The following is a 9,147-nucleotide window of genomic DNA, read 5'->3' on the forward strand; positions in this document are numbered from 1 at the left end:
TAATGCTCAAAATGCTACAAGTAAGAGTCCTGTGATTATTAGTTTCCCATTTGTTGATTCTTGCAGTTCATATGGTATGTTTGACTTCATCTTCTTCCAGAATGCTAAATGATCTTGTTCAATAATGGAATTCCCATTTGCAGCTTCCAGATGAAATCCCATGCTGTTAAATTTTACAAACAGATCTGTTTTAGACAAAGAAGAAAGTCAAGCTAGCTACAGCCATGGTTCTGGTGTACTTTGAGACTTCTAATTTGCATGGGTGTTTGTTGTATTGCTTGTTCTTTTTCAAATAGGTAACCAACCTGAAAATTAAAGTCTAGCCTTCCTTATGAATAGACCATTAGCTTTGGTATCAAATATTGGAAAAAATTCGAGTGATCAAAAAGAGATATTGAACTTGTGTTCGCAACACTAGAGTGCTTAGCAATTGGAATCAAATTTATTGCTTAAGGCATGAATGTACAACAAATAAAAGACATACCATCCACTGAAATATTTTAATTTTAGCAGAAAGAATGATGTATTCACAGTGGAAAAATATTAGAGAGTAAAATATACGATAGAGAATTGCAGTGCTTGGGAAATAAAATACATGAGTCAACCTTACATTATCTAGAATTATCCCACACTTACAGAGTGTGACTACAATTTATCTATTCAAGTTGTTGCCTGATTATCATGCTGTCTTCTCTATTGCATTCTCCTCTGTCTGTTTTTTTTGTGACAGTTTTTGTTGCCTCATTATATATATTTTTTATTATTTAATTAAATGTATTCAATACTTCTCTATAGATAAAGGCTAAATTGATTTTTTCTTCCTAAAGGGCTATTCATAAAGCAAGGGTCAGTTAACCTTCCTAAAGTACTATTCAACTGTCCTTACATAGATAGTAAGACAAAACCTTGCTTTCTAGGAGATGTAGGTCAGAGGATATGTGAAGATTAACAAAAAATCTAACATTCAGTATATTTATCTTGCATGTTTTAGTTGATGTATTTCCTACATTTTCTATCCTTGATAAACATGATTAGTTGTTTGGCTCTTGTTAGAAAGGGGTAATTCAAGGATAATTGCTGCACAAGGCCTTGGGCTAACTTGGAATGTGTGTTAATTTAAAATTTTGTTGTTGTTAACTCAATGTAGCTTAGTGTTATTGCCGCTTGATTCAAGAAAAAAACGAAGTTGGATAAATAAGCTTAGAGTGTATTGTCTGAAGATCCAAGGCCCAAATTATTTATTGAAGCCTGAATTTTATATTAACATGTATTGACTGAAAATCTAGAAATATATGGTAGTATTTTTTTCCTTGAGCTTTACTGTGTTATCAAAAATCCCTATTTCTTTTCAACTTGTATGGATGTCTGGGGCTTGGCATGGTTTTTTGGCTGGATGTTTACACAGCAGCTGTGTGAAGGCAAAACACTCTTCTGCTTTATATTTGTTGTAACTTGTTTTATGGTGCATCTATAGGCTGCAATAGTCAGTGCACAAAAAATCTCGAAGTAAGGCAATTATTTACACAACAGAAACTTGAACAACACAGACGATGCCATAATGCCACTACACAACATATTCCCAAGAGCCAGTAAGCCATGTTTCCTTTATAATTTATGGCAAACTATACTTTAGGAACTATTGAAATTGTAGAAAACTTTGGAATGTTAAGAAGGAATTCCACAGTTAAATAAGCCACCTTTGATGCAATACATGAGCTTCCAGCGTTGGTTGGCAGTTTGACTTCTGTTAATCCTCCAGACAAAACACCTTCGATGCTATTTATGAGCTTCCAGTGGTGGTTGGAAGTTTGACTTCTATATTATCATTCTCCAGCAAATGTGAATCAGTGATTCAGACCTTGATTGCATGTTGACCCATTTCAATTCCCAAATAAAAATGTATTACAAATCCTGGCAGCCCAAATTAACTTAGGCATTGTTTACGAAGGTACCATGCGGTGATTGTGAATCCAACCTCCACTTCAATGACTTATTCCTTTGTGAGGTCCCAACATGAATCCTAGACTGTTTCTCTTTTCCAAGGTAATGGTTATCAAAGTCTAGTGACTATCAGTAATACAAAGTGTTGGAGTTGATATTATTCCCTTGAGAGGTCCCGGCATGAATCCTAGACCATTTATCTTCCTCCATGGTAATGATTATCAGACATGTGGATTGTCAACTGAATAGTAAAGTTTACAAATCACAATTGTTGACAGAATGTAATCCAATTCAAAACGTGATGCAAGCCCTGGAAGTGTTTTACAAAACCAGAATTCTATACAGGGTATGATCTCTATTGTCTGGCATCTTCCGGGTTCTGTATCCTTGTTGCTAGTGAATCCCATGTGGAACGAACTCCACGGCGCGAATGCCATAACATAAATGCCTGTCAGCTTCAAATAAAGCTTTATTTTTTATAGAACCTGCCTATCGCATCCATATTCTTTCGTGCCAAGAGGGGGGGGCCCTATTCATGTGGCGTTCGCAGTACTTTTGGTCTGGAACGATGTCTCTAGAGCAATGCCATTTCTTACCATCTATTGTCTGACATCTTCCGAGTTCTCTATCCATGTTGCCAGCGAATCCCATGTGGAATGAACTCCACAGCGTGAATGCCATAACATAAAATGCCTGCGAGCTTCAAATAAAGATTTATTTTTTACAGAACCTACCTATCGCATCCATATTCTTTCGTGTGGAGGGGGGGAGGGGGCTATTCATGTGGTGTTTGCAGTATTTTTGGTCAGGAACGACGTCTCTGGAGCAATGCCATTTCTTACCGTCTATTGTCCGACATATTCCGGGTTCTGTATCCATGTTGCAAGCGAATCCCATGTGGAATGAACTCCACGGTGTGAATGCCATAACATAAAATGCCTATCAGCTTCAAATAAAGCTTTATCTTTTACAGAACCTACCTATAATAAACTTGACTATTGCACTTAGGGGTGGGGGAGGAAGATGATGATGAGGAGGAAGCTGAGGAGATCTTTGGCGAACTTTTCTGAATAGGAATGATAAGCTTAGGTGGCACGGGGACACAGGCCATCATGTACTTGAAAATCGAACGCCTGGCGTTCCAGTTCCTGCCACTGTGCTGGATTGAAGGGAAGTGGTATAAAAAATAATTATTATATAATACGAGAGGCTTAAGGTTAGTTCCCTACTACCAACCCCTACAGCAGCCCAAGAACACTGTTGTTAGTCATATAGGGTCATATGATTGAGTTAAAAAGTTCGACACAAAACCTGAATTACATAACTTTGTACATGCAGATTAAAAAAGATAATTAAGAACAAACCAGTGCATCAGAAGGGTCGAGAACCTAGGCAAGATGGCAAGGATTAATGCACACATGGCTAGTATGCTCCCTATCGAATTCAATTAACTATAATTTACAAGAACTAGAAAAGGATCACATTTTTTTTACTTCATTTCTATCTACCACAAACAAATTAATTGTTATTTAAATACAACTTTTGTAATTCAATACAATTTTAGCAAATAAACATTTTTTGAAAATTAACGATACTAATGACACTGCCTATGGTAGAGAAGTATGCATTGTTAAAATAAATTAATTACTCTCGCATGAGGGTTGGCTCAACTTAGAGATTCAGTTAACTAAGTGTTGAGGGTTGAGTGTTTGAGTGTTGAGTCAAGTCGAGTTAAGTGATAGACGAATTTTAGTGTGTGGTTACATGTGGTTGCATGTCAAGATATTTTAGGTAAGTCGCTAGTTGGAAAATGTTAAATACCCTTCATCGGGTTCATTGTAAGTATCATGTTTTGTGTGATCAATAGAAGAGCGACAACTCGTGGTTTTGTGTGTGAATTATTTATTTTTTCTTCTTTGTCATTCCAACAAATGATATTAGACGATCTAAGGAACCAGAAACTCGTAGTGTGTAGAACTGCACTGTGTGATTAATAAGTCGGAGCAAGAAGTGGGAAGTATTTTTCTTCTCCGCCGAACCATAGTCACGAGTGTTTTAGCTGATTGGAAAAGTTGTCATCGTCAAGCACAAGCAAGCCGCAAATATTATGCGTTCAGCCTAGTATTGTTGTCGTAACGGTTGAGAAATACATACAGTCTGATTAGTCAAGGGTGTCGATAGTCGAATAGCCATCTCATTTTTTTTGGTGAGTCGTAAACCCCAAAAGAGCTAGAGGTTTCCATCATACGCTAGAGACAAGGTGATCGTTAACTGCAGTCGTAATAAACTAGCATTTGCACTTAATGTTGCAAAGGAAACGCCGTAAGGCATAGTGTGTGGAAGAATATTGAAATGTGAATGGGTTTTTTGAAAGCAAGGGTCGATGATAATGAGTTTGAATTGAGGAAGCCATGCAGAAAACCCTATTTGAGGGTTAAAGTGGCTATGAAATGGAATAAAAGTAGTCATAAATATCCATTGAACTTGTTTAGATACCTTAAAGATCGCCTAGTTGAAGGTGAAGTTAAAAAAATGAATTCACGCGAACAACAATTGGGTATCCATATCAATATACAAAATTTTAAGGAGAGGTATGTTAATCTTTTCAAACAACATTCTAATGTATTTGCCTAGAAATATGAAGACCTTAAACCATATCACATTGTGATGAACTGAATCCCTGCCAGGATATATTCCTTATGACGCAAAGAAGCTACAGGTGGTTGATAAGGAGGTGAAAACAAATGCTTGGGCTCATGAAGGAGCTCTGTATTGTCCTTCAGCCCACACTATTCCTATGCCTATTATATTCCATGGAAACATCGTACACAGAGACATCTCTTGATCATTACTCCTAGTATGGTAACATTGAATAACTCTGCCTGTGTCACAAATCATATAAAAATGGATTTCAGTTAGCTCCGTGGTCCTTGGAGAATAATAATATATACAACTTTCATCCATCATGGCCTCTCAACGGTCCAATTACTTAGCTAATTGCAGACCTATCTTGAAGCATTCTATATGATGCCACTTTTATTACAAGGATGCAGAAATTAGATTTTAGAATGGGAATTGTGCTTCAGCGTTATTTTCATTCAAGCGGCATTTGTGCCAGTTATGTCTTTCGGACAATTATGGTTTTTCTAAATGGTAATGTTGTGTTAAGTAGTATGTGCTAGAATTTTTATTTTTATGATGAAAGCTGCATAATGTCAGTTTAAACAAGCATAATCTGATTTTCATGCTACACTGCAATTTTTTTCATAGGCATTGAATTGTTTTTCTGCAGAGTATCCAGAAGTCTGAATGCCCTAAAGAATTGGAGCCAACAGACAGGAGGGTTCCAGTACATGTCAATCTGATCAGGAGGGATGAAGACTGTCCTATATGTTTTCATTCCATTGTCCAATTCATGGCGTGCTAGTTTTTCTAAGGTTATGATGTTCATGCATGTGCTGTTATACTAATTGTGAAATGGGGGAATTTAGTTGTTTCATACATTGTTTTTATGATCCTTGCAAAACCAAATCCAGTGGAGAAATCAAACAATGTGTGAAGATACATTTTTTTGAATTTATCATAAGGCTCACTGTTCAATTCAAAATTTGGTGTGATATGAAGACCTTAAACCATATCACATTGTTATCTGAAACTCTATTGTCAGCTAGTATGGTAATATTGACTAACTTTGCATGTGTCACAAATCATATAAAAATGGATTTCAGTTAGCTCCGTGGTCCTTGGAGAATAATAATATATATAACTTTCATCCATCATGGCCTCTCAACGGTCCAATTACTTAGCTAATTGCAGACCTATCTTGAAGCATTCTATATGATGCCACTTTTATTACAGGGATGCAGAAATTAGATTTTAGAATGGGAATTGTGCTTCAGCATTATTTTCATTCAAGCGGAATTTGTGCCAGTTATGTCTTTTGGACAATTATGGTTATTCTAAATGGTAATGTTGTGTCAAGTAGTATGTGCTAGCATTTTTATTTTTATGATGAAAGCTGCATATTATGTCAGTTTAAACAAGCATAATCTGATTTTCATGCTACACTACAATGTTTTTTATAGGCATTGAATTGTTTTTCTGTAGAGTATCTAGAAGTCTGAATGCCCTAAAGAATTGGAGCCAGCAGACAGGAGGGTTCCAGTACATGTCAATCTGATCAAGAGGGATGAAGACTGTCCTGTATGTTTTCATTCCATTGCCCAATTCATAGCGTGCTAGTTTTTCTAATGTTATGGTGTTCATGCATGTGTTGTTATACTAATTGTGAAATGGGGGAATTTAGTTGTTTCATACATTGTTTTTATGACATTTAAATTCGATAAAGATCAAATCACTGTCCTAGATATATTGTCTGTGTGTCAAATGTCAGTGGCTTTGCAGCTGTTGATTTTTTTTTTTTTTTTTTTTTCTGTTTGCTTAGGTGGTCCAATGCATGTTTTGAATGTAGGGAAGTCTGAAATTCTGTTGACTGTCATTCAATGCACTTAGGAAGTTCTGCTGTTGGAAAGTTTGATTGGGCTGCATTGAATTAAGCAAGGCTGAAACATTATTGTTGATGTTGTAGTTGTAGTTGTTCTGCATGTTGTTGAATCTCTTTGCAAGGTTGGTTTCATCGTCCCCATATGCTAAGGAGAGGGTCCTCTTGAGAGAATTGAATTTGTTGTCTTTCTCCACTGCTAATTATTCTTGTTTTAGGACAACTTCATATCGGCAATCGCTATTGTTGTCATTGTTATTGCTGAAATTGTTGTGAGAGAGGTTGGAGGACTGGACTTGAGGTAGTCTGCTGCTATTTAAATTGCCATCCATGGCTTCATCGTTTAAAAAACCATCTATGAAAGGATCATCACTCTCCAACAACCCACCGAAAGAGACAATTTTGGGTAGTTGCAGTTTGTTTTGCTGATCAATATCAGGCAAAGAAGCCATCACTTCATCTGCACTTGGTGATTCATATCGTTCTACCCCTTGTACTCTTTGAGAATTACCATTTTTCTTGTAAATTCGGCACATCACCCAATCATCAAGCTAGAGAACAGAAGTGCCATCAAAATCAACAATACCAATTTTAGTTGAATGAATCAATTCCTATTCATAAAGAATCAAAACACAAGAACTGTGAAAGGAAAATCATTCATATTGATCAATATTCAAGAAGACATCACTTTGTAGGGTGTGTTATTTGTATTTACACAATTGATTTTTTTATTCAATCAACTATGCTATTCTTTGTGCTTTTGTTGGGTTCCTTCATCACCACCATCATTGGAGAATTCATTTCCCTCTTGAAGTATGAAACGAGTAGCAATTCCCAATTGATCTCACATTACCACCACAAAGAAGCTAGCAATCCTGATATACAAATCGAACCAGCCATCCTATCAAGCAATCCATGTAGTTCTCAATCTATAGCTTTGATAACCCAAAACTCAAATCTGTTATATCTAATATGCACAGAAATTTTCACATTAATATGTCTAGATCTCATTCTAAGATCTTTACAGATCTGATGCAGAGGTAAACCAGATTTTTCATACTATGACAAGCAATATTAGCAAGTCTTGGAGTCTCTCTTATGTAATGTCTCCTCCTTATTTGATAGAGTTGAAGTTGTATGAGCATCGACTGCACTGAAGGGATCATCCAATAGATAAATGTCAGCATCGTTATATACTACTCTAGCAAACTGAATCCTCTGTTTTTGTCCTCCACTCATATTCAATCCTCTCTCCCCAATCTCTGTCATCTATCCATGAGCAAAACTCTCTATATCCTTGTCTAATGCACAAGCTTTTATTTCCTTCTTGTATTGAATTTTGTCCATTGGTTTCCCATAGAGTATGTTATCTCTAACAGTACCACTCTAAATCCAAGTTGTTTGTGCCACGTAGGCAACATTGCCATATACTTCAATCTGCACGTAGTCCAATCAAAAAGTTTATGAGAGAATTTTTGTATATAGAAAACAAAAAAGCTGCATCTACAATCTTGTTGAACTATGAAATGGTCACTTTTGCTCAAGAAGAGTAGTTAATGTTCAACTTACATCTCCTGAAATTTTTGGGATTTCTCCAAGAATTGTATATAGCAGAGCAGATTTCCCTGATCCCACTGAGCCACAAATTGCTACCTTTTCTCCAGTTTTAATGTGTAGATTTATTCCCTTCAATGTTGGCTTTGTCAATGAAGATTCTGGATCCCAGCTGAGTATGTCTTGATGAATTTCGATGGTATACTGGGATCCGGCAAGTGCTTTCCTCACAACAGGATCTTGTCTCAGCTCGTCATCTTGTAAGAACTTGTCTAGACGATCTAAGGAGACTTTAACTTGAATTAATATAGCCAAAACTTCAGGTAGCATTCTCACTGGATCTTGTATCACACGGAATGTTGCAAGCACTGTAAATATGGTTGTGGCAGTTAACGGTGGATCCCCTATGATAGCACACCTGACAAAAATTATAGATGAAGTAATGATGGGTACATCCAGTAGAGTATGGTACCATATGTTCTATAAAATTGTGCTGAAGACAACCATTTGAACTCCATAGCTCGGAATTTTTCTATCAGCTCTTTAAATTTTTCTTCCCATGCTTGTAGTTTGATTATTTTCATACTATTAAGAATTTCAGATGTTATTTTGAGTCTTTCATCCTATGCAGTCATGAACTCAGCTTGGCACTTCTGGAGGGTTTTGGCCAGAGGTTTGTTTAGAATGAGAGTAAGAATGATGATGAGCAAACCTGGAATAGCTGCCCATCCAACTATGGCAAAAAGGATGCCAATTGCTACACATATTTGCAAAGGGACGGTCCAACCCCAATGTAGCCACCACAGAAACTCTCCAAAATGATATGCATCTGCAGCTATGTAGTTTACAATCTCACCAGTGGCATGTCCTTGTCTTCCTAGACTGGACAGTCGAAGTTGTTTCTGATATACAACTGCCATCAAGGCCGAACGCATTCGCATACCTGTGCATCTGGAATTGAAGTATTTTTTTTTTTGTTTGCTTAGGTGGTCCAATGCATTTTATGAATGTAGGGAAGTCTGAAATTCTGTTGACTATCATTCAATGCGCTTAGGAAGTTCTGTTGTTGGAAAGTTTGATTGGGCTACATTGAATTAAGCAACGCTGAAACATTATTGTTGACGTTGTAGTTCTAGTTGTTCTGCATGTTG

The 9,147-nt window shown here is 36.7% G+C and overlaps 1 pseudogene; it reads right to left on the reverse strand.

Annotated features, from left to right (window-relative positions):
• Window positions 1-7,828: 7,828 nt before the first annotated feature.
• On the reverse strand, window positions 7,829-8,931 carry LOC149165770 (ABC transporter C family member 8 pseudogene; annotated as a pseudogene).
• Window positions 8,932-9,147: the final 216 nt, after the last annotated feature.

Source organism: Pinus tabuliformis, chromosome 5_1, assembly GCF_031772625.1.
Source record: "Pinus tabuliformis cultivar Carrire ecotype Pingquan chromosome 5_1, CPIR1, whole genome shotgun sequence".
Taxonomy (NCBI): Eukaryota; Viridiplantae; Streptophyta; class Pinopsida; order Pinales; family Pinaceae; genus Pinus; species Pinus tabuliformis.